Source organism: Oryctolagus cuniculus, chromosome 13 (genome assembly GCF_051225735.1).
Source record: "Oryctolagus cuniculus isolate XC-2025 breed Fujian yellow rabbit chromosome 13, ASM5122573v1, whole genome shotgun sequence".
NCBI lineage: Eukaryota > Metazoa > Chordata > Mammalia > Lagomorpha > Leporidae > Oryctolagus > Oryctolagus cuniculus.
The window spans coordinates 79702898-79729920 of record NC_142879.1 but is presented as its reverse complement, the minus strand read 5'-3'; positions in this window follow the sequence as shown (position 1 = coordinate 79729920).

Genomic DNA, 27023 nt, shown 5'->3' with positions numbered 1-27023 from the left:
TCTGCCAGGCTGTGGTCACTGTGGAATGCACTGGTGGCAGTACGTTCCCTAGTACCCCTGCAGCTCCCTTGGCAGTGCAAGCCCTGCCTGCTCTTGCCTTCAGCCTGTGAGAGCCAGGGTAGTGAGGCTACCACGAATCATAGAAGTGGATGAGGACACTCATACAGAGTTTGTTTTGTCTTGGTGTGCTTGGAAGGCTGAGATCTAAATTCTACCTTTTTATTTTCCTAAGCAAAGGAGAAACAGTCAGCTGGGAGCAGATGAAATGCTACCTGTGCTCAGAGCATTGTCTAGAACACATAGCAAGAATTTGCGAGTCTCCCGTCTCACCAACTCAACACCCAACTAACCCTCACCTACTTCCCAAGCAGTTCTTTTCTCCTTCCTGTCACTGGTGTTGGGACTCTGTGCCTGATAGGCCTTTCCTTTGGCAGGGCAGGTGTCAGAGCTCCTTGCTTTAGATTGTAGCTCCCCTTGCCAGGATCCCAGGACACACTCTCCACCCCCTACTCTCCTACAAGCCAGGCTCTAAAACCAGTCATAACATGTTCACCAAAAAGGGAGAGAAAAGTAAAAACATGTATCTTGGCCTCAAAACAAACCCAGAATGGATTCATTTCCAAACCACTTAAAACAACGACCATGACAAGGTTCTGATGATTGGGCTGTAGGGCTCTGCTTTGGTGGGGTCTTCCCTGACCTTAGAGAAAGGGTCTTTGTTGGGAAGGGAATGTGGGAATGGGGGAGCAAAGAGGGAAGAGACGTCCCCCTGGAACAGGGCTGCAAGTTTAGACTCCAGATCGGGCTTCCCACAGGCAGCCTCAGAGGGGAGGAAATGGCTGTCTGGACGGATGGCTGACTGTCAGGCCTGCATTTTCACCACCTCCTCTTCCCTCCTCCCCTTGCTTGGCCCTCCAGGCAACCTCAGCCTCTCCTGAGAGGGCCTCATGTGTGGTTTTTCTGTTAACTCCTTCCACATGTTCTGCTCAGAGCCTATGGAGCTGTTTGTTGTTGTTGTTGTTGTTTGTTTGTTTGTTTTTGCTTCTTTTGGAAGAACACTGCCCTTTCCACACATCCTTGTGGCCTGGTTCAGCAGCAAGACGCTGTGCTGGGGTTGCTTCTCCCTGTGTCCAGCTACTCCCAAGTGCTCAGGTGCATAGCTGCGGCCTGTGCAGTGGGTGATGGGTATGAGTGGTCCCTGCAGGAGGAAGGGGTTGGCAGTTGGTGGGCCGCCTGCTGCTATGATCTTTGAGAGGTGGTGGGGGAGTCCCTGACATGGAGCAGTTCCCTTCTCCTCGGCACAGTTCTGGAAAAACCCATGAGGTAGAGGCAAGAGCTGCTCTGGCAATGTCTTTTATGAGAAAAGAGGTGCAAAGATTCATCTGTCTGCTCATCCACTGTTTCAGCTTGGAGCGAGCACCCACACCACTCCGGTCTCTTTCTCTAGATTGACAGGAGAGCTGTCCCGTGCAACAGGCTCAGATTCGGACTCTGTGCACAAGGTTCTGGCTGCTGCTCTGAGCTGCTGCTCTGCAAGGTTGCAAAACCACAGGGAGAGACGCTGGAACCTTGACCCTTGGCCAGCCCAAGCCACAGCTGTTACTGATTATACAGTGTGCATCGGCCTTGGGGGTTGGGTGTCCTTTCTCTCTCCAAAGAGGAAATGCTGATGCCTCCCACAAGTTGTGGAGGAAAAAATGCAAGCCTCTGTGATTTTATGGAGACATCCAGGGCCCTGCTTCCACAGTCTGAGTGAACTGCCTCTTCCAGTATCTGCCCAAGGCTCTGGCTCAGTGTAGGGACCCAAGCACACGACTGCCGCCTGCTGCTGCCGCTGCTGCTGCTTCTTTTGATTGATTTATTAATTTGAAAGGCAGAGTTACAGAGAGGCAAAGGCAGAGAGAGAAAGGTCTTCCACCTGCTGGTTCACTCCCCAGATGGCCATAACAGCCGGAGCTGAGCTGATCCAAAGCCAGGAGTCCCTTCTGGGTCTCCCACGTGAGTGCAGGGGCCCAAGGACTTGGACCATCCTCTACTGCTTTCCCAGGCCATAGCAGAGAGCTGGATCAGAAGTGGAGCAGCCAGGACTGGAACTGGTGCCCAAACAGGATGTAGGCACTACAGGCAGCGGTTTGCCCACTAAGCCACAGGGCCGGCTCCTGACTGTCTGCTTATCCAGCCTTATTCTTCTTTTTAGATATATTTATTTATTTGAAAATAGAGAGAGAGAGAGAGAATCTCCTACACAGCAGCTGGTTCACCTTCCAAATGATGGTGATAGCAGGGGATGCTCTAGACTGAAGCCAGGAACCCAGAGAGCTCCATGCATGTTTCCCATGTGGGTGGCAAGGGCTTTTACTGCTTTTCCAGGTGCATTCACAGGGAGTGAGCTGGATCAGAAATGGAGCAGCTGGGACTCGAACCAGTGATTGGATATGAGATGCTGCACTGCAAGTGGCAGCTTAACCTGCTGCACCACAACGCCTGCCCTTTATCCATCCTTCTGAACACAAGCTGATTTTTAAGGTTCAGTCCAGAGCCAACCTCCTCCCTGCTGAACTTGTGGTGGGAAGTAGGACTAACCTCCTAGCCTAGCCTTGCCTTTTCCAGAGCCGTGGGATCCCAGGCAACTTCTTTAGCCCCCTGAGGTTCTGTTTTCTCATGGGGAAGTTGGGGAGGTAATTATCATTCCTACCTCCAAAATTTTTAAAAGGCTTTTCATTATTATTCCAAATATCCAAAGACAGTTTCAAAGAAAAATGTTGGCAAAACAAATTACCAGGGTAGCTAATTTTATTGTACTCTTACAAGGTTCCAGGTGCAGTTTTAAGTGTTTAATCCTCAGAATATCTGTATGGAGTTGATCTTTCTATGATCACTAATTTGCTAATGAGAGAATAGAGGCCCAGAGACATCAAGAAACAAACACAAGTGTGCACACCTGTTAAGTAGCAGAGCTGGGATTCCCAGCTGGGTGTTGGACACCGAAACCCATGCTTTTAATCACTACCCTGCTTCACCCCTAATGAGAAAAAAATAATTAACCGCAGGCCCCTACCTGCCTTCAGACCATGCTCGCTTCACTTCAAAGCAGAACACTCCATCCTGCCCTGGCCTCACCCTGGTGAATTTGGGTGATGAGTTGGGGTCATTGCACAAAGTGACACAGTTGCTGACTGGTTGCATGGCAAGGACTTTGCTCTGAAGCACAGAATCCTTGAAGCTTTCAGAAATTCTCCTTCTGCCTCTAACTAGTTTAGAGCTCCCCAGGCACATCCCTACTGGAAGGTTTTGGAGTCTCTGGGTTTCCCTGGACCTCCCGCTACTAAGTCACTCCTAGAGGCCCTCTGAGGGGTGAATTGGCAGAGTCTTCCAGCCTCTGGTTTTTCCAGACTCCACCAACACCCTGTGAAAACTCTTGGTCTTCAGGGCAAAATCCAAACTTCTTAGCACAGGATTAGAGATTCTGCCTCATTGCCTACCTAATATACACTCATGTGTGTATGTGGAGAACAGAGAGACACCTGTCTTGAGTAGGCCAGTTAGTTGCCTACTAGGATGGTGCATGGAAGGAGGCCAGAGAAGGACCCATACATGCATGAGACTTTCTGGGTTTCATGGTGCCTCTAAATGGAGCTTAACTTCCACATGGCCATCATGGCATCTCCTCCTTCCTGGTCCTGGATGAGACACAGGCGCATCATGGGAAAGTGAGCATAATGGATTGACAGGTAAGGTAGCGGAGTTACAACGCAGTGCTGCACAGGTATCAGGGAACAAATTCTTCCAGCTTTATTTATTCCTATCTAATTCCTTGCCCAATTATTCCATATCACCCTTATTCACCTGTCCAACCTTGTCTTTCCTGGTTCTCCTTTGCCAGCTATGAGTCTTCCCCAATGCCTCCCTTGACTGCCAGGCCTCCTGTTTTACTGCTCCAGTGATACACACCTCTCCCCTAATGCACCTGCCCCAGTGGCTCCTTGGGGCAGCAGCCCCTCCTTAAGCATCTTCACATTACCATGCAAAACTGTGCAATGCTGGCCAGGGCTGGCCATCTCACAAAGGAGAGGATCAAAACTTAGATGAAAAGACCTTTGGTGTCAATCACCAAGCGTTCAGCATGAGAGGCAGATTCGGAGTCCAGTCCCATGGTGTTCAGGGTAGAGTTTAGAGGGCCCAAGGACTGCCCCACCCACATCCACCTTAGTTCACTGAGAAAGAAACCTGATAAAAGCCAATAAAAGAAACCACACATAGCTGAGAGCTCTCAAAGGATCCCCAGAACCCAAGATACTGTATTCCCCAATAGGTAAGCTCTGCCTACAAAGAAACCCACCTCTGTCCCTCCCCAGAGTGAAGGAATGCGTACAAATGAAAAAAAAAAAAAAAGAAACCTGTCCCCCATCAAATCCCCAAACACCCTTTATTACAGTTATCTGAAAAGTTAAGTGATTAGTGCAGACCACACAATTTCAAATTTGGACATGCATCTGGTCCCCAGAGGAGAAACCCAACAGCATGAAAAGACCAGAGGGCAAGTAAATGGAAATTTGACAACACTGCACAGACTGCTGTTTGTGGTTGCAGCCAGACGAGGAAAAACGAGCCGGTGTGAGCCGAAATGGAAGGAGAAGCCCTTTCCAAGAAATTACAGAAGGATCTTCTTCCAAGGGGCTGGGGCCCGCTGCAGACATGATCTCATTACTTCCCCCTTCCCTCCCACGGGATGGGGGTTTGGGGTCTCTGCCCAGTCTCAAACTCAAGGAAAACTCACACTCAGCTGATTTGCCTATGAGGCCTGGTCCTGAAGTTTGCTCACTGATATCAGAGAGACCAGAAAGTCCCCCTCACAGCTGATAATGGCAGTCTCCTGAAGTTTCAGGGCTCCATAAAGTATGTGAATCGCCTGGGACAAAACTGACCAGAGGACGCTTCCTGCAAAGGCAGTGGAATCCCTGCCATTCATGCAGGAGACCCGGATGGATTCCTGGCTCCTGGCTCTGGGCTGCCCTAGCACTGGCTGTCACAGCTATGTGGGGGAGTGAACCAGTGGATGGGAGATCTCTTTTTCTATCTCTGTTGCTCTATCTTTCAAATAAATAAATAAATAAATAAATAAATAAATAAATAAATACTTTTTAAAAATGACAGGGGGAAAAGCAGTTATCCAAATAGAACCACTTCATTCTGTACCAAGGGAGCTGTCTCACTTTGCTGTGGTAAGATTAGAGGGACTAGGAACCAGTGGTGTGCAGGCAGATGAGAGACTGCCTAGTGTCATGGGTAGACAGCATTCTGGGATTGGCCAGTGAGCACTTTTGAGCCTCTTGTTCACTGTGAGCACTTTCTAGAAACTGGCAGATACAAGTTAAGTGTCAGAGCTGGACCTTACCAGTACACAAGTGACAGAACTGAACTCATGACAGGTGATAAATGAGGGTCATGAAATTGGTGAAGAGTCTGGTGGCCATGGGTTGTTCCAGAAAGCTTCGTGAAGTTACTATTATCAGCTAGGGCCCATCTATGATGTGCCGTCTGTGTGCTCATTAATTGATAGACATCATAGTTAATCTCAATACCAACCTCAGAGGCTGCTTAGTAGCATTGTCCATTCACTGTCCAAGTGCAGTGTTCAGTGTAGACTGCTGATGTTCTTTGAGTGAATGAATGGCTGACAATGATGACCATTGCAAAATAAGGAGGCAGAGGCCATGAAAGAAAAGTAATTTCTCTTGTACTGACAAGGTTATCTTCTGGCCAGTCCTCTGGTGTTTTTTTATGGGGGAGAATATGAATTGGCTAATGTTGTCATGTTGTCAGTTGACTCTCTCCCAAGTGGTTTTTTTTTTTTTTTTTTTTTTTTTTTTTTTTTTTTTTTGGACAGGCAGAGTGGACAGTGAGAGAGAGAGAGAGAGAGAGAGAGAGAAAGGTCTTCCTTTTTCCATTGGTTCACCCTCGAATGGCCGCTGCGGCCGGCGCACCGCGCTGATCCGAAGCCAGGAGCCAGGTGCTTCTCCTGGTCTCCCATGTGGGTGCAGGGCCCAAGCACTTGGGCCATCCTCCACTGCACTCCCGGGCCACAGCAGAGAGCTGGACTGGAAGGGGAGCAACTGGGACAGAATCCGGCGCCCCGACCTGGACTAGAACCTGGTGTGCTGGTGCTAATCAGCCTATTGAGCCATGGCGCCGGCCGAAAGAAAAGTAATTTATCACCAGATGCTAAGTATATGAACAAGGAAGTCAATCCAGACCCTGGGACTCCAGTGATCAAGAGTCCAGGCCTCGATGCTAGACAGCACAGACTGGACTAAGTGATGCCAATGAGCAATCATGTGGCTTCTTGACGGTCACAAACTCTGCATGGATTGGTTTGAGTATGGAGAGAGAAATATTTATTTCAGAGGTTGTTGGGAGGATTAGATAATAACTTAATTGGCACAGAAATGACCTATAGCCACCATTGAATCAATTTTTATTTAGTGAACTTCACTCAAGTGCTACATCTGTGAAATCCTGTTCAATTAATGTGTCACCTTCTTAGGTAGATTTTTAATTGGTCCACCTTTGCAACTGCTTCTTCCTAAAACTGTGAGCTAGGCTTTAAAAGTCTTCCCACATCAACATAAAATGACCCATACAGGAACTCAACTAAGGCTTTTCAGTATGGGCACTCATTTTTTTTAAAGATTTATTTATTTATTTGAGAGGTAGAGTTACAGACATTAAGAGGGAGAGACAGAAAGGTCTTCCTTCCATTGGTTCACTCCCCAAATGGCCGCAATGGCTGGAGCTGCATCGATCCAAAACCAGGAGCCAGGTGCTTCTTCCTGGTCTCCCATGCAGGTGCAGGAGCCCAAACACTTGCGCCATCTTCTTCTGCTTTCCCAGGCCACAGCAGAGAGCTGGATTGGAAGTGGAGCAGCCGGGACTAGAATCGGCGCCAATATGGGATGCCTGCGCTGCAGGCGGAGGATTAACATACTGCACCACAGCAACGGCCCCAGGCACTCATGTTTTTAACAGAAAACAAACCTATTTAAGTAGCCAACATAATTAAACTTAGAACTTGACTAGAATCTGTTGACTTTGGTCACTGAATGATACTACAATAAGTAACCAATTACTTTTAGTAAATCATTTTAAATTCTTTGGGAAATAAAATGGCTGTTCTGGCTAAAGAATAAAAAATAAAAGAAAGAAATATCTAAAATATCACAGCCAAGAAGAATGAAAGCCTATTGGCAATCAGGGTCCTATTTGAATCCCAGGAATGATAGATATTTGTTAACTTGAGTAGTAAAGATTCCATCAATTGAATACTGGTTAAAATAATTATGCTATATATACACTATGGAATACTACACAATGCTAAAAATTGAAATCCTAATTGTTTGCAACAAAACGGATGCAACTGAAAATCATTATACTTAGTGAAATAAGCCAGTATCCGAAAGACAAATACCATATGTTCTCCCTGATCTGTGGTAACTAATAGAGTACCTAAAAGGTAATCTATAGGAGTGAAATTGACACTCTGAGATGTGATGATTTTTAACAGCCCTGTCTCAACTATTGAGAAACAATTTTTTTCCCTTCATACTATTTGTTGAACTCTTTGCTTAGTGTAGGGGTAATCTTATGAATATAAAGTTAACTGAAAATAGATCTTTCTAAAAAATAAGCTTTTGTTTGCCTATGTGAGCCCAGTACCTCCTATCCCTGGCACAGACTGGACCTATATTTTTCTGCCATCCCTGGGGATGTCCATCCAAACACTCAGATTGTTGAGGACAGCGCCTTCATTACCTTGGCCTCTGATGTTTCAGAGCCAAGGGTTTACCTGAGAAACATCTAGGGAATAGGACACCCTGTGACCACAATGAGAATGAGAATAGGTGAGAGATGAGGAAGAAAAGTGGGAGTGGGAGGGAGGGTAGGGTGGAAAGTATCACTTATGTTCCTGAATCCGTATATATAAAATACATGGAATTTGCATATCTTAAATAAAACTTATTAAAAACGTATTAAACAGTCTGTAGTTCGTGTTGGGTAATTATAGGAGAGCATTGATTGGCTCTGAGCTTTGGTTATGAAATGTGAAATCTGTAAAATTCCAGCCAACTGCTGCAGTTCCAGCAGTTTATCATTTCTTCATGGATTTAAGGAATTTTACATTTTGCCTCTTACCTGAGGCAATCCCTGCATGGTTAACCAAGTGCTAGTTAGGGCCTCTGTTAATCATTTTATCTTGCTTCCCAGGCTGTAGGGCAGAGAGACCCACATTTGGGTTTGCTGGGGAAAGGGCAGGAATGAATTTGTCTATGTCTACATTAATCATGCAACTCTGTGGTTTGAGATAGATGGAAGAAGGTGACATTTTCCAGTGCAGCAATATCTCCTTTCCTTCACTGCGAATCTAAAGAGACCTGAGAAATCTTAGCAGCTGAGATCTAGGGAGATACCCTTAGTCCAGCTGGGGTGCATAGCTAAAATGCAGGTGGAGATGGGGTGTCAACTCTACAGAGACAAAGGCACCATCAGCCACTCCCTTGGAAAAGTTGTCCTTTGTTCCAATTCCCAGTGTTGATTTTGGCCCTATGCAATAAACCCTTCTACAGAAACAGAAAAAGAGAGGAAAAGGGGCAGGGAGGAGGCATTTGAAAACCCCAGGGTTAGTGATGTGATGGTACAAAACACACCTAACCAAAATACTGAGTGTAGGGTGGGTCCTGTACAGTGGACTTCTGGAGTGTTCCATGACCATCAAGGCTAACATGTAGAGCCAAACACACCCAGATTCCTGGTTCCTGGCAGACTGTAGTTTCCTGAAAAAAATCTTCCATAAAGTGATCCCAAAACTTTAACTAAAAGTCCAGTATAAGCTTCCTTCCTTTCCATGGTAATCATGTGGCTTGGAGGTTGAGGAATTTGCAGGTGATCAGACTTCACACAGGCTTTTGTTTGCCTATGTGAGCCCAGTACCTCCTATCCCTGGCACAGACTGGACCTATATTTTTCTGCCATCCCTGGGGATGTCCATCCAAACACTCAGATTGTTGAGGACAGCGCCTTCATTACCTTGGCCTCTGATGTTTCAGAGCCAAGGGTTTACCTGAGAAACATCTAGGGAATAGGACACCCTGTGGCCACAACCAGGACTAGGGAACGAATGTGCATTGTTTGCTTGCAGGGAGGGAAGGGAAGTGGAACATGGAAATGGAGGAGACACTGGGTTCAGTTTCCCACAGGGTCTGGTACTGAGGGATTTTTCGGGGTGGAAGGACTGTTCCTCTGTGAGCCGTCCTATAGACTTCTACCACAATTCTGCTGGAATTGGAAACACTAACCACAAGGTGCTGGTCTGGCTCATATGTGTGGCTTCTCAAAGACTGTGTAGATCATCCACTGGTTTGCTGTGATTCCTTATTATCAGGGCTGAGAGAGCTGCCTGACCCTAAAATTACCACACATATTCAGGCCTTGTCCCTTAGGACCTCCAGTGAATAAAGTCAACAATTACTCCTCCATTGCTACCCAGGCTGCTCCATCTCCCACTTGCATTCAGTAAAACAAACAGGCAAACTAAAAAAATTTAGAAAGACTCAAATCCTGGTTGTTTAGGAGGAAAATTCTACTTTGGATAATGGAAAAGCCGCCAGATTCAAGGGAACTGTAAGCCTCAACCTTCTTTCTTCTTCCCAACTCAGTATCACCCCTTGGAATGTTTTGGTGTATAAGAACTTTAATAAGGAGTGGGTGAAAATGCCAGGACAAAGTTAAACTGAGTTCAGAATTTTCTCCAGAAAGCACCCTCATTCCTTCAAAGCTTCTGCATGAGGTATCAAATCTTTCCAGGCCAAGTATAGTTTGGATTTCACCACCCGTAGAAAGTCTGGCTGTGCAAGGCCAGCCACACCCATGCCATCTCTCCTGCTTGGGATTTGTTGTTGACAGTTGCTTTTGGGTGACCCATGTTATGTGGTCCAGTGTTGGGGAGGCTCAGATCAGGAAAAGGCCACCACAAATGTAATCTTAATTCAACACAACCTTTTTTTTTTGGAATGCTGATGCCTTATGCCCAGCCATGCCTTCAGTTTTCCAGCTAAGATCCAAAATAGCAAAGATTTTGCTCTATTGGCCAACTCTTGGGACTACTCACAAGGAAACAGAAGTCAAGACTGACTCATTCACCATACATTTCTCCTCCCCTCCAACTTTCATTGTGATCTGAGGGCAAGTTTTTTTTCTCTGGCTGTCTCAGTTCTTACCTTCTGGGCAGGGACACAGACTTATTCATCTTTTTATCCTCAGGGTCCAACACAAAACTGAGCACAAAATTGATCCTCAAAATTTTGAGTGAGTTATAAACAGGGGTGGAGGACAGGAAATAATTGAGGGTGAGGAGGAAGGGAAAGACTGATATATTCTCTGCACATAGCTCACAAAGTATGGACATGAGGACTGGCAGGTGGGCTTTGCTGTCTGGATGGGGAAGGTAGATATACTTTTGCTCTCATGGATTGTCCTGCAATCTTTCTTAGATATCTTCTTAAGAAGTGCAAGAGAGGGAATCACCAGAGAGACAACAATTTTCTCTTCTCAGTGATCAGAAGTCCTGCAGAAGCTGGGAGAGGGGATGGGAACCTGCACATCCTAACTTGTTCCTCATTCACTGTGAAACTGGGCTCTGGACAGCTTCACACTGGTCTGCACACTGGTAAGCGTGGGCAGAAAGATGAGTCATTCATTCTTCATAGCATAGCTGTCACCTTCCTGGAACTCTTATTAGACACATGCATGTTGATGCACACAGAGGATGTGTACACAGGAATGTATACATGGGGCACATCAATAATAGACTTGGTGATTTGAGGCTTGTGCATCCACAATGCCTCCTGTTCACTGGCTTAGCACAGCCTGAGGTTTTTGGGAGGATAGGATGAGATTCAGGTAAGGGTCACTGAGGTGCTTCTGCCCCATTCTGGGGCTAAAGTGACTGGGAATAAAGACTCTGGTCACCTGGTGGCTTCTGTCCTGGTGATCAGATATGAGGAATGTGTAAGTCTACAAATAGAAATTCCTCCAATTAATGGTATGCCTTAGAGCTCACAAGCAAAGCCTAGGTATCAGAGGCCTGAATGAATCTGTTTGGCATGTACGATGGTTATATCCACACATAGAATAATCATTTCTTAAGAAATATTCAGTGATATCTCAACACTATGACCAGGCCTGGGACAGATGGTGGGATATAGAAAGTGCTGGCTGATGGGCCGGTGCCATAAGTCACTTGGCTAATCCTTTTCCTGCGGCACTGGAATCCCATATGGGTGCCAGGTTCTAGTCCCAGTTGCTCCTCTTCCAGTCCAGCTCTCTGCTGTGGCCCGGGAGGGCAGTGGAGGATGGCCCAAGTGCTTGGGCACCTGCACCCGCGTGGGAGACCAGGAGGAAGCACCTGGCTCCTTGCTTCAGATTGGCGCAGTGCCGGCCGTAGTGGCTATTTAGGGGGTGAACCAAAGGAGGGAAGACCTTTCTCTCTGTCTCTTCCTCTTAATGTCTGTAACTACCTATCAAAATAAATAAATAAATAAATCTTTTTAAAAAAAAGAAAGTGTTGGCTGTTATGGTGTCAACTTTCAGGGACATCAGCTTTCTTCCATACCTACATCTATAGGTTGATTGAACCCAAAATTTCCCCTAAAGCTTGTACATTTTGAGTTCTCTTACAAATAATGTTTCCAAGTACCCAAGCCAATAGATCCTAGAAAGGAGAAGGGGTTGATATTAAAAATTTCCCATCAGAATTGGAGTGGTTCTTGAAGATCATCTGGATGAGTGTTACTTTCAGCGTACAAGTAGTATTGTGAGAGTATAACGTATTAATGAGTTTAGCAGGCATAACTCAGGCTCTAGGTGCAAAACCTAGGTACATTGTGCTATGTACAAAATGGAATGAGAGCAATCAGGATCAGCTGTCACTTGGGTAGTAGGAGCAGGACACAGTTGGGCAAGGCTGAGTTGCCCCCTGAGATGGGCTGTGGATGGACATTTGCCAGTGCAGGGAGGACTTTATCCCCAGTTCGTCATTGATTAACCATTTGGAGAACAATCTCTGGCTTTCTTCTCAGGTCTTGGTTTGTTTTTTTCTTTAGAAAGGATGCACCAGCCTTGTCACATTTCCTTCTGTTACCTGTCCAAAGGTGAGTGATAACAGTTGAGCAACGTGCATGGCTTCCCAGAAGAAAAAATGAGGCTAAAGGATGACTCAGTGTCCCTAATCTGTGAGTCCCTCATAAATGTTAAGAACCAACTGCCCAACAGCCTTCTTGGACTCTCTTTACTTTCCTCTCCTCCATTTTGAAATCTTGATCTGCAAAGCAAGGACTTGTGCAACAGTTCCTGTCTATACACACACCCCTTCACAACTCTGAGGATACTATAGAGACTGCTGATCACCATGATGGTGAACTTATGCATGAGAGAGTCCAGTGAATAATTAATCATGTGTTGATGGTGAGGAGGCAAGCAGTCCTCCCCAGCTGCCTTACATGGCTCAGATAGCTCCTTAGTGATAAAGTACTCAGTAGGTCAACCCACAAGTTTCCTGGTTGGGGACAGAGTTGAATGAGCAGGCGTTCCAAAAGCATGGGGTGTGATGCAGTCCCTGCGTGACTCACTGACCACACAAGGGGAGAGAGAAGTTATGAGTGATCAATAGCACGTACTGTAGCCCTTGGAAGAGGAGGAGCCCTTCCCAACCCCTCCTGAGTCCCAGAGGTAGCCAGCAGAACACTCTGGCTTTGAAACCTGAGCCATTTTTCACTGTAATCCCCACCTCTGCTCTATGGCTTTCAGAGCTGACAAAGAAAGAATTTGGCAATTTTACACTCTTTATTTTTCTAATCTTTTAAATCCTAGAGATGGTCACTAAAGTTAGAGAGACCAAGTAATTTATTGTCCAAACGAGGCCCCTTTAAAGAGTGCAAGAGGATATGTAATAATGGCCCTAGGACAGCAGGAGAGCTGGTCACAGCCATAGTGCAGGAGCCTAAGAGATCTGAGTCAGGATTCAGCTCTGTTGTTGATCATTCTGTGTTTCTTCATCTAGCAAATATTGTTTTAAAATATTTATTTATTTATTTGAAAGGCAGAGTAACACAGAGACAAGGAGAGACCCTGTGTATGAATGCATGTGTATGTGTGTACGTGTGTGTATGTGGAGAGAGAGAGAGAGAAGGATAATCTTTCAATCTCTGGCTTACTCCCTAAATGGTCACAATAGCCAAGGCTGGGCCAAGTCAAAGCCAGGAGCCAGGAGCTCCATTCTAATATCCTACATGGATGTCAGGGACCCACGTTTTTGCACCACCATCTGCTGCCTTCCCAGGAGCATTAGCAAGGAGTCGATTTGGAAGCTGTGCAGCTGGGACTCAAACTGGTGCTCATTGCTGTGATGCTGGCACCACAAGCAGTGGCTTAAACCACAGTGCCACAACACCAGTCTAAACAAATATTATTTTAAAATAATAATTTTTCTTTAGTTACCCCATACATGTCAACTGTTTTGTAATGGTGTATTTCATTTAAGGATGAAAGGTATATTTAATATATTTTAGGATATCTTCTAAAATGGAGGACTTTATTAGTTGAACTTACCATGTGAGGAACCAAACAGTATTGCCAATATGCAGGTGCTGGTGGTATTTTCCCATGCAGTCATTTAGGGCTTGAACAGTGAAATACATTTATCAGAGTTGTTTTTTCTCACCTCCATCCTGGATGCCTTTAAGTAAAGGAGTGATTTCTCATGCTCTCATTCTTATAAATCTCCCACTCACCATTCTAACATCCCAACACACCCTGCAAACCAAAACAACTAAAAGGAAAATTCAACAAAACCATAAATAATTAGACAAAATTAGATATTTCTAAATTTCCACCTTGTAAGCGTCATGGTTCATTTAACCAAATTGCTCAATTCATGGTGTCAGCACCCTCAACCTTCCAACCCTACTCTCTTTTGGTAAAGGTGTCACCATGCTACAAGCCAGCTCATAGTCGAGACTGGATTCCTCCTGGAAGTGTCTCTCACACTCCTCCCTTGCTCTCCCTTTGGTCTCTAGCTGGCATCCCACAGACTAGATCACAGTTCCTGTATTCCAGCTTATTTTTCTGCTTTCGATCCCTCTGCTTCTCACTGACAATCTCCTAGACTATCTCACTCATCACGTTGCTCAGTCTGCTGAGAAATTTACGATATGTATGAAAGATTCTCAGGATGTCATGAGACACATTGGGCTGTTTTAATGAGGTTTTTTAGGTCCCTGTCCAACGGTCTGGACAACCTGTATAGGTGTTGTTCTGACAATCTGGTTGGAAGGCATTAAGACTTGACTTCTAGTGGACTTTTACAGCAAACACAGACTTTTTACTTTATTTGTAATAATAGATCCACAAAAGTGGCAATGCCTTTTTTTTAAAAAAAGATTTATTTATTTATTTGAAATGTAGAGTTCAAGAGAAGCAGAGGCAGAGAGAGAGAAAGGGAGGACTTCCATCCAGTGGTTCACTCCCCAAGTGGCTGTAAAGGCAGAGGCTGGGCCGATCCAAAGCCAGGATCCAGGAGCGTCTTATGGGTCTCCCACTTGGGTGCAAGGGCCTAAGGACTTGGGCCGTTCTCTACTGCTTTCTCAGGCACTTTAGCAGGGAGCTGGATTGGAAGTGCAGTAGCCAGAACTTGAACCAGTGCCCATAGGATGCCGGCACTGCAGGAGGCAGCTTTACCTGCTTTACTTACTATGCCATAGTGCTGGCCCCAGCAATGCCTTTTCTAAGAATGATTTTCTTAGGATGCCTTATAGTTCAACAACAGAAAATCCATATCCAGTTAGGGTAAAGAACAGGGGATTTGTCAGTGAATTTACCCAACTGAAACATCCCATATTAGAGTAAGCTTCTGGGTTGATTTGCTCCAAAGTTCTGAATTTCTTCAGGACTGCAGGTCGTGTGTGTTATCTGGAATTTCTTCAACCCTGACTTTTGCATGGGCCAGATTTGTTTCAGACTGGCTCCTCTCATGATGATGATGTGGCTACCAGCACCTCCAAGATCACGTACACTCTTGTTCACATGTAGGAGAAGAGAGAGAGAGAGCTCTTCTTTCCCCAAACACAGCCCCAAACTTCTCTCTGAATGCATTAATTTAGGTTTTTTTCATCTCTCCCTGAACCATACCTACAAGAGAAACCATATCAGGCCATCAGAGTGACCTCCCAGAGCTCTGGGACTGTGTCAATTATACCTACACCACAGGTCATAAAGAGTGAATGTGAGTGAGATGGGCCCCCAGCATCTACCACAATACAAGACTGAGTAAGCCACATCAAAGAATAACAATATCCGTGAATGACTTGAGTGAGGGCCTGCATGGCCATTATGTGTGAATGTGAGAGTGTTGGCCCCCAAAGGCTGGCCCAGCCAAGGCTGGGTGAGGATAAAAGCAGGATCCAGGAATTTCATCTAGGTCTTCCACAGGGGTGGCAGGGGCCCAAGTACTTTGGTTCACATCTGCTGCTTCCCAGGGTGCTCATTAACAAGAAGCTGGATCAAAACCAGAGTAGTTGGGATTCAAATGAGGCACCCTGATATGGGTGATCTGAGTGGTGGCTTAATACCCAGCCTTTTATTTATTTGTTTGTGTGTGTGTGAGAGAGAGAACAATGGAAACTCAATCCAGGTCTCCCATATGGGTGGCTAGTATCCAATATTTGGGCCAAAACCTGCTGCGTCCCAGAGTGTGCATTAACAGGAAGGTGGATTTAGAGGCAGGGCCAGGATTTGAGTTCAGGCACTCTGATATGGAATGCAGTGTCCCGAGTAGTATCTTCACTGCTGCCACAAATGCCCCCCAAGCCACTTTTTCTTTGGAAAAGGAGAACTGGTGGTTCTAGAAAAGATCCCCTCTGGGAGTCAGACTTGTGTCCAAACACAGCTCTTGACCATACATTGTGTCTGTGAGAAAGACAGGAAGAGCACAGGCCATGAGGCCAGCTCTGCACCCTGTCCTGAAACCCCTAGTCAGTGGCATCTGGTATCTGACCTTCAGGATGGAATGATTTACCCATACCTTGCGCACACACTTGCCTCTTTCTTGGCACCTACTGCAGTTTTGAAATCTTTTTATGTTGACTTTTGGCATTATGACATGACAGGTGACGCCTCTGCTTGCAATGTTGGCATCCCAAATGGGTGCAGCTTTGAGTACCAGCTGCTCCACTTCTGATCCAGTTCCCCACTAATGTACCTGGGAAAGCAGCAAAAGTTGGCCCCAAGTCCTTGGGTCCCTGCAACCATGTGGGAGACCACGATGGAGCTCCTGACTCTTGGCTTTGGCCTGGCCCAACCCCAGCTATAACAGCCATTTGGGGAGAACCAGTGGATGGAAGACCTCTCTGTCTCTTCCAATCTCTCTCTGTAACTCTTTCAAATAAATAAAATAAATCTTGAAGAAATAATTTCTCTTTTGGTATACTGTAAATCTCAACTCTATGTGATCACAGAAGAGCTGAAAACACCTTTCTGCATCAGTTTATTAGGGAGGAAGCAGAGATGAGTCAGCAGGAAACCACGAGGGAAGCTTCCAGATTCCAGCTTCAACCTTGAGGACCACATTGGTCAGTGGTTTTCCTTAAACTCGAGTGCTGATGTTTTGAGTTCCTTGTGGCAGGGAGTCAAGAAAGGCCCCTGCCTGCCTGTTTGTGATGGCATCAGGCCTCTTCATTCTTTGCTTCTTTGGGGCAGGAAACGACAGGTGGCACTTCGATTTCCTCCACATCCAGCTTGACCCCTTTCCCTATGTTAGGAGATTCATATCATCTGTTTAATGCAGGAAAGACACAGTAGCTCCACCCTTTGTTTATTTATGTGTACATAGATGGTGGGTATTGGTGTTTGTTTATGTGTACATGGACAGTGGGCATTGGTGAGCATTTGTGAGGTGGGTGGCTGGTCCCGAGAGGAGATCATGCCACACCTCAGCCACTGAGTCTGGTCGCACAGTGCCCATTCAGAGGCATATGGTTTGGTGGACTCCAATCTTTGTAACAATGGCATCCTCTGGAACAGTGGTGGTCAAACCAAGAGGGCACAGGGTTGTTGAGGATGGGCTATTCAATATCCAGAGACACCACCAGGGTGAGCTGAAGCTGAAACTGGATTAACCTAGCAAGAACAAATGAGACACTGGCAGAACTGAAGGAGTCATAGAGATCCTGTGATATCCTCGCTTGAGTTCATATTGAGGGAGGACAGAGATCTACCCAGAGGGGACAAGATCTACCCCCAAAAACAAACACTAGAAATGACAGGCAGAGTTTAGACAGTAAGAGAGAGAGAGAGAGAGAGAGAGAGAGAGAGAAAGGTCTTCCTTTTCTGTTGGTTCACCCTGGAATGGCCGCTATGGCCGGCGCACTGCGCTCATCTGAAGCCAGGAGCCAGGTGCTTCCTCCTGGTCTCCCATGCTGGTGCAGGGCCCAAGCACTTGGGCCGTCCTCCACTGCCTTCCTGGGCCACAGCAGAAAGCTGGACTGGAAGAGGAGCAACTGGGACAAAATCCGGCGCCCCAACCGGGACTAGAACCCGGGGTATCAGCGCCGCAGGCCGAGGATTAGCCTAGTGAGCTGCAGCGCCAGCCAATGTTTTCAAGAATATATAACATATATATTTCAAGAATAACATGTATCATGAACACTTTAAAGCCTTAAAAAACAGTAAAAATCAACCCAGGCAAGTTTATTTCCAAGCTCTTGGCTTTCCCATCACAACAGGTTAGATAACCTGTCAGTGTGGCCTGAAGACAGAAAGGCTGTCAGGATCTCTCCAGATTTTAGGATTCTAAGGCTTGACTCAGAAGACTCCAGCAGTTTAGAGCGCATGTGCTGGTGATTGGGGGTTAATTCACATGGGTCTCTTCATGGTCTAAGAAAGGTGATTGCAAGTAAGAGAAGAGAAGTAGCTCCAGGAGGATGTTACCCTGAGCCAATGAGTTCTTTTGGAGGCATTTTGAAGGTATCAGGACTTATATTGGCGAAATTGGGTACAGAGGAAGGAAGGAAGAGGAGAACAAGGATCTTTCTAGGGCTGACTCCACAAGGTTCCCTCTGGTTGGTTGGCACGAGTTTGGCTTTTGCTCTTGCAAGAGAGAACCCCATCTTTCCATGCCCTTAGCTTCATATGTAACTCTGTGTGCTTATTTTGAAGCTGGGTTTTATTTTAGTTGGAGATAAAAGTTATTAGGTTTGATGATGAGTGCAATTCAGTTTGGCAAATGCCTGTTTTGGAAATAAATGTGATGTTTTCATCTAAGTTTTGGGCATCAAGCTGCCTCAGGCATATTCTTGGGCCCCACGCTGGTTCCAGGAAATCCCCTTATGCCTCACTGTCCATGACTTACTTAGAAGAATCTTTCATGAATCACCTGGAGACCCACACAGATGAGACCAGTGGAACTGGGTCTAACCCCAAGGCAAGTGGGGAGGGTCCTGGCAGGGATGGTGTACTTTCTGTTTTCCATGTGGAAGCAAGGGAGGCTGCCTGACCTCAGGACCTGCATTTGTTAATCACATGGAATATGCATCACGCTTCTGCTTCACATCCTGGGGCCTAAAGACCACACTGTGCATGCTCCTTGGGTCACTGGGAATTGGAAGAATGAGAAGGGAGAGAGAATTCCCTTTCCCTTCTGAAGTCAGAGCCTTTCTGACTTAAGAAATTAAATACCATTGCCATTTTCATGAGAAGATGGGAGGGAAATCATGCCCTGCAGAAGAAGATAAACTAAATCTGCAGAAAGCTCCAAACTTTTGAACTATACTGTACCTCCTCTCTTTAACCTTTAATCAACTATACTTACAGAAAAGTGTACTTGCCACTTTTTTTTAAAGTGTTCCACTAGTTGACCTTTTCTGAATAGAGTGCACATGGCCAACACTTCAGGAGCCTCTCACTCCCTCCTGTAGCTTCTCTACCTGTCCCCACTTAGGGAAATAACTCTCTTCACTTCTAACAGCGAAGTCATCTTTGTGTGTTCTTAGACTTCATATTAATGGAGGCACACATGCTGTGCCTCTTGGACCTGGCTTTTTTTTTCCTCACTAGTGTTTGTCCCACCTTTTTAGAGGGATTCAAAACCAAAGCAATGTTATGGGGAAGTTGGTCCCAGCAGGCAGCCTCTTAATGAGAAAAGAAAGCAAGGAACAAGTTCAAAGGAAATTTCAATACAAAGCAGGAAAAGCTAATGCTGCCTCCTCTTTGACTGGCAGACTTGAGCACTCAGGATGGCTAAAACCATGAGAGAAGACTCCTTGGCCTTGAGGTCCAAGAAGATAATCCAAAGGAAATGACTTTTTGGGGTTACCAACCACCATATCACATACATATATGCTTCACTGGTGCTACAGATTAAATACGTGTGTTGCTCCCAAATCCAGATGTTGCAATTCAACCTCCAACATGATAGGATTAAGAGGTGGAATCATTGTGGGGTGATTTTTAGGTCAAAAGGGTGGAGCCCTCAATAATGGGATTAGTACCTGAGAGCTCTGGCCCTTTCTCCTTCTTGTGAATACACAACAGGAAGTCAAACTTCTGCAATCAGGGAATCCTCACCAGAACCTGACCGTGCTGGCAGTCTGATTTCAGACTTCTAGCCTCCAAAATTGTAAGGGATAAATTGTTGTTTATGTCACCCACTTGATTGTACTTTTCATATCTTACTGCTTTTTGTTTTTTTGTTTGTTTGTTTGAGACTCTAACCAAATTCTTGTCCTAGTGATTTGGAAAAAAGAAAGCATACATTCTGAGGGGTGATTATTCAACAGGGAAGGGCATGCAATGGTCTTGGAGTCTGTTATTTACCAGGTTGAGCAAAGCTCAACTACTAATTTCTAAAGCAATTTATATATTATGGAAACCTTGAATAATTTTTTTAAAAGATTGATTCATTTATGTGAAAGGCAGAGTTACAGAGGCAGAGAGAGAAATGGAGGAAGAGGGAGAGAGTGTATGTGTGTGTATGTGTGTGTGTGAGAGAGAGAGAAATCCTGTATCCTCTGGTTCACTCCCCAAATGGCAGCAATAGCTGGAGTTGGGCTGCTCAGAAGCCAGGAACCAGAAGTTTCTTACAGGTTTCCCACCAGGGTGTAGGGCCCAAGTACTTGGGCCATTCTCTATTGTTTTCCCAGGCACATTAGCAGGGAGCTGGATCAGAAGTGGAACAGCCTGAACTTGAACTGGTGCCCATATGGGATGCTGATACCATAGGCGGTGGCTTTACCCATTATGTCACAGCACTGGCCCCAAATAAATTTTTAAAATTGTTCTTCATGAGGCTGGTGCTGTGGCGCAGCGGGCTAAAGCCCTGGCCTGAAGTACCAGCATCCCATACAGGTGCCGGTTCTAGTCCCAGCTGCTTCTCTTCTGATCCAGCTCTCTGCTATGGCCTGCGAAAGCAGTAGAAGATGGCCCAGGTCCTTGGGCCCCTGCACCCGCATGGGAGACCCGGAAGAAGATCCTGGCTCCTGGCTCTGGATCGGCACAGCTCCAGTTGTTGTGGCCACCTGGGGAGTGAACCAGTGAATGGAAGACCTCTCTCTCTGTCTCTACCTCTCTCTGTAACTCTGTCTTCAAATAAATAATAAAATAAATCTTTTTAAAAAAAATAAAATTACTCTTCACGACATCAATTTAGGAGGTGGTTCTTATATTTCATTGTATTTTTACATAAGGAGAACAATTAGGAAATGCGTTTAAGTTAGGGGCCTTAGTGTCTCTTTGAAAGCATAAGGGTCAGCCACAAAGACAGATGAACTGGATCTTGTGATGCAGCTTCCATGTGTGTCGTTCTTCCTGGGGAATAGCCAGGTTTCCTGACCTGCTGGATCTTGAAGTGAGCACTCCCCAAACACCCCAACAACCATGGAAGCTCTAGCAAATCTTTCAAGGTTGAGCAATTCCATTGCCATGGTTTGGAAATAGTTTGTCCCCCAAGGGTTCAATGCTGGAGGCTTGTTTCCCAGCATGGCAATGTTGCGAGGTAGTGGACCTTTAAGAGGAGAAGGCTACATTTCTCTGGGGCATCACCCTTGGAAGGGATTAATGTAGCTCTTGTGGGACCTTGGTTGCTTCTCATGAGAGCAGGTTGTTATAAAAAGATCAAGACCAGCCCCTCTCTGGGTCTCTGTTCCTGTCATACTGTGTGATCTCTGCTTTTCACATGCACTCCCACCATGAGGCCATCTGCTATATTGTGATGCAATCAAGGGGTCCCTCACAAGAGGTCAGACAGAAGGCTGCCAATATTGGGCTCTAAAACAGTGAGCTAAGTGAACTTCTTTTCTGTACAAATTACCCAGCTTTAGGTGTACTATTATAGCCACAGAAAAGAGACAAATCCATCCACAAACAATTGGAACATGTCATTGAGAGGTTGCAATGTGAGAAAGTATAATCATGAGGTGTTGTTTTACCTGCCTGTCCAACCAATGGCAGTTCTCTTCTGCTCTCCAGTCCCCTTTCCTCTCCTTTAATAAAGATTTTAGCAGACCCTTTGACTTCTGGTCATCCATGGTAATTACAATTTAGCTGCCAAGTTTGAAACTATAATTTATGACCCAACTCAAAGCTCTTCTATCCTGTTCTCCAGGCAGCCATTATGGACATCTAGTAGAGATGCCCAGGTCATGGTCGCAGGTGCATTTTCACACTCACTTGGCTGTGCTTCTCTTTCCTTTTGGATTCCAGGCACCAGCTATACAACCAGCACCCTGGAGTACAGCAGGCTTAGGTCCTTGGGAAAATGCTCTGTGCAAAATCAGGCCCAACTAAGGGAGAAAATAACCTTGTTATTTTGGAAAGGGCTTTCAAATTTCAGTGTTTAAAGCATCTTTATGTAGTCTTTTCCAAAGTCAATCCTCTGGGGTCCTAAAGATAACATGAACTTTATAACTTATATCATGAAATAGTCCCTGTGCTAAAATTACTTTATTTCTCTCCCAAAATAGCTACCATGGGATGACCAGAAGGGGAACTGCACATTCAGTGTATAGATAATGTTAAGTGGGTGGTGTTTTACTATAAAAAGCAGAAGCAGTGTTAATGAGTGCTGCGTGGAAGATAGTTCTTCCATCTCAAAGTCATTTGGGTTTAGGATGAGAGGAATGTATGTGTATGCTATGGAAACATTTCTCTGTGCAGTTGCTGGGGACTCAGGAATACGGTGGTAAAAAGTCTCATAAACAAAGATCATGGTTTTGAGATTTATTTTGGCCAGTTGGTTTAACTTTGTTCCATAACCACAGACTGTGCTCTAAATTCTCTGAGACATCTTGCCAATGTGTATCTTTCATCCAAGAATAATCAGATGAGAGAGTACGTGATGGCCTTAAAACAAATCTGTCACCATTATAGGAAAAGTGTCTCAGTGTCCATGCTCATGTCAGCAAAGGACAACTCACATGACTTTGACATTACAGATGGGCTTTTTGACTAAGGGACAACAGGATCTGGTCACTTTCTTTTTACCCAGAACCAGTGACTTTTTTCTTTTTTGGAGGAATTCAAACTCATCATCTTCTTATTATCTGTTGTAATTTTCAACTTGTCAGAGACCCCATAATCCCAACTCTTATGGCAGCTCGTTTGCTTGCCATCCTGGTGAGTCAGCCTTTTGGGGAAGATGCAACTCAGCATGGCATCATTCATGAGAGAAACTCTGGAGGAAGGCCTGGGAAATATTTTCTTTCTTCACTGAGTCTAAGTTTTCAGAGTGCTTGAAGAGTTTTACCACTAAACCACATGCTAGGAGCATCCTGAGATGTGGGTAGATTTCCTGTATACACCTCTTCAGAGGAGTCAAGTCCCAGTTTGTTCTGTTCGGAGGGTGAAGCAGGAGTAGCATGGTTGGAGCCTGAAGTAGAGTATTGATGTGTGAACCCCTTGTTTCAGGGGTTGTAGATGGTGTTGGGAGCTCATTGGTGGAGTGCATAGAGAAATGAAGGTCAATTCCATTGAGATTTTTGTTGAAAGTTGAGAGTAGAAAGGCCAAAAGCAAAAGTCAAATCCACAAAATTTCAGAACTGAACTGCAATAGCAAGACAGCCAAATACTCCAAGGTAGCTACAGATGGGGTTGGATTAGGAACAAGATTAGGAACAAATGAGAGAACAAATGAGTGATCTTGTGACTGTTTTGAGGCCCAGCTTCAGGGTCAGCTGGTGTGAAGTCTGGCCAGTGTTAGCACTCTTGGGTCTTCATCCTCGCAAGCGAGGACATGGCTGGGGCATTTCAGTTGGCTTGGGGTTGTTTCCCTCCCTGAGACACACAGGACATGATTCTGTTTCACCCAGAGAAGGATGTCTTTGCCAGTATCAACTCACTTACCCAGAACTGAGAACGGTATCTGGCATCTCAGCAATGGTGTGAGAAATGTACTGAGTTTGTTCAAGAATCTTTTTTTTTAAATTTTTTTTTACTTTTATTTAATGAATATAAATTTCCAAAGTACAGAATACTGATTACAATGGCTTGCCCCCCATAACGTCCCTCCAACCCACAACCCTCCCCTTATCCACTCCCTCTCCCCTTCCATTCATATCAAGATTCATTTTCGATTCTCTTTATATACAGAAGATCAGTTTAGCATACATTAAGTAAAGATTTCCAAGGAGGAAAATAAGGCAAAGTGGGGTACTGATCCCTTCCTAAAGTTGGAAAAACTGGACATGTCAACAATTTACTTGAGGATATTTATCAGGGATGTCTACGTTCTATTGTCCTCCACAATAACATGAAGCAAACAACCACTTCTGCTAGCCTAGGAGCACTTGTGAGAAGAGTCTCAATTCCAGACCCTTCTTCCTCACCCAGAATGCCTCAGATCAGTGGTGGTCTTTACTGTGGCTATTCTCTTTCATCGCAGCTACCCATATTTCCATGTTTTGTCTGATTCTTTGGGGATTTGGAATTTTGTAATACTTTTCCATGGCTCACCCACCAGCTTGCTTGTATCCTTACAATTAGTGTCTAATAGACTCAAGAAAATATGAAAGCCTAGACTATTTTTTTTCTGAGTGCTAGTACAGGAGTCGGAGTTGAAAAATACAAATTTCTTTCCTTAATTCTCACTGTCTCTCTCCCTGACTTTTCCCAATCCCTCTTCCTATTCCCTCTTTTTCTCTCTACAAGATGACAAGATAAAATATGAAAACAGAAAGCTAAAATTAGACATATATGCCCAATAATTCTGCTTCAGGCAATGGAAAATAAACCATACTCATATTTCTATTTTTCCCAGGAACTGAAGAACAACCTTGAATATTTGGGCTGTTGGCTATTCTTGGGCACATTTCAGAAATAACTCATGTTTATTTATTATTGGGTATTTATAACAGTTCCAGAGTAGGTTTCCAATAACCCCAGAAAGGAGTGTGGGTTCCAGCAATAGCTTGGGATGGAGTAGGAGGGGCCAGGGATTGGACTGGAGGAGGGGAATGATCCCATCACTGCTAGGAATTGCAATCCTACTATCCCCTTGGCATTTCCACTTGCTAAGGCCTCAACATGGAAGTTAGGGGACTTACTGAAAAAATAAGGCTCTGACCTTTGTTTCTCTGAAGGTCTTCCTTGAAAAGATGTCATAACCCAAATTGAATTACTTCTCATATTCGATGGAAGGTATGTGTGTGTGTGGGTACTCTGGGCTCAGGCAGAGTAGAAGCAACATTTCTGGAGGCATAAAAGGATTGTGGATTCCTGAGCAGTAACCCACAGACCTGAGAGGCCCAGGAATGCTGAGCGCTCCTGGCACTGACATCATCTCTTTCCTCCTAGCTCAGGAGGAGCCCTCTGACCCCCAGGTCTTAGGGCAGTTATTTTTAGCCAGCAAACCCATCCTATGGCATTTCCATGGCGCATTCAATGGAGTCAGGGTTTCAGGAAGGGCCCTCTGACTTACTGAGCCTCTGGTATCTGCCTATGCCTTTGAAAAAACTAAGAGACTGCCCAAGACGGAGGGACCCAAGAACTCATCTGGTCCAGCACCTTCATTTGTCAAATTCTGCCAGAGAGGTTGAACAGCTTGTTCATGGCCAGCCAGTTGCAAATCTGTCCTCCAGTCCTTCCCACTCCCGGCTCTTGGTGCTCTTTGTCTATTGTAAGTTGGTCTCAGGACTCCTTGGCATTCTGAAAAACTTTGAAGAGCCCCACAGAGCCCCTGTTTGCCCAAGTCCTATCTATCATTATCTGTTGTATTAAAAATTAAAACTGAGAGATTTAAAAAAGTATGAACCCATTTGAAATGCATTAAAAAATGAATTGCATGTTAACAGAATTTTTTTTTTTTTGTTTTTTCCCCAAAACCAACAAAATCAGAAAAAAAGTGACTTGTTTTATGTTTTACAAATCTTTCCAATATTTGGATTAATAGAAGACACTGGACTTGTCTCATTTTTTGCTGCATTCAATCAGTCTCAAAGTGACTACCATACAGCTTTGGAAACTGCACTGTGAGAAAACGAGAATGAAAAAAATCAGTTTAATATCTTTGGATTACTATGAAAAGATCTAGGACAGTCCAGGGGGCTTTGAGAATCACTGGTCTGATGTGTACCTGTATTGTCTTACCTGCAATGCTCTCTTTTTTTTTTTTTTTTTTTTTTTTTTTTTTTTTTTTTTGACAGGCAGAGTGGACAGTGAGAGAGAGAGAGACAGAGAGAAAGGTCTTCCTTTTTGCCGTTGGTTCACCCTCCAATGGCCGCCACGGCCGGCGCGCTGCGGCCGGCGCACCACGCTGATCCGATGGCAGGAGCCAGGAGCCAGGTGCTTTTCCTGGTCTCCCATGGGGTGCAGGGCCCAAGCACCTGGGCCATCCTCCACTGCACTCCCTGGCCACAGCAGAGGGCTGGCCTGGAAGAGGGGCAACCAGGACAGAATCCGGCGCCCCGACCGGGACTAGAACCCGGTGTGCCGGCGCCGCTAGGCGGAGGATTAGCCTAGTGAGCCGCGGCGCCGGCCTGCAATGCTCTCTTTCATTTTGGCTTGGACACTCGTTCAATAAACATGCCTTGAAACACTACCAAGTGTTAAGCTGGGCATTTAAAGACAAATGTAGCATATGTGAATGTTAGTCCAAAAAGACAGTTATGAAAGAAACAGAACTGACTTGATTTTTCCATAACAGCTTAACATCTGATTTCAAGCCCATGTTCTGCCAGGCTTCCAGGAAAATTAAGTCCAGTCCTTCTTAGGAAATCTTGGGGTCTCTCAAAATTAAATTGATTTTGGGAGGGCCCTATGTCCTCATGTGGCCCTTGACACTCTGTTTGCATGGGAGCAGTGAGACACCCAGTGCCCTGTCTGATGGCCACTTGGACCCTATGCTCCCATGGGAGACTTAAAGTAAAAAAATCTTGCTCAAGTGTCCATCTGCTTCCCTTTCAGGGTCCAGCTCTCTCTTGTTCAGAACTGGGAATGTGGGCATATCTCTGCCGTCCCAGAATCCACAAGTCTCTTCCTCTCTCATTCTTTCTTTCTCTTCCTTAGTTCCTTTTCTCAGGTCAGATGACTCTTTCATGGGGGAAATCTTTTCTCCCTCAAGTTTCTTCAAGACACTTTCTTCTGCCCACTTCACCACCCCAAACCCCTCAAGGACTTTGGGTTTTGGATAACAAAAGGCAGAAAAATGTGCCAGCCGTTTCTGCTTCCCATCCTGCCTCAAGCTTCCCTAGGGATTAAATGAGTCAATATGAGTTAATAGTATGGCACATACATAAGTACTCAATGAAAGTTGCTATTAATATTTTTGATAGTTTTACTTGGGGGATATCGGGGCACAAAGCCTGAACAGGGAAAAGAAAAGCAGAACATTTAGGAAGAGAAAATCTGCCAGAGTTCACATTTCAACATGCCTCATGACAGTGAGAGTTGGTCCCCACTCTTCAATGGCTCCTTGGGTCTACCTCTCAATG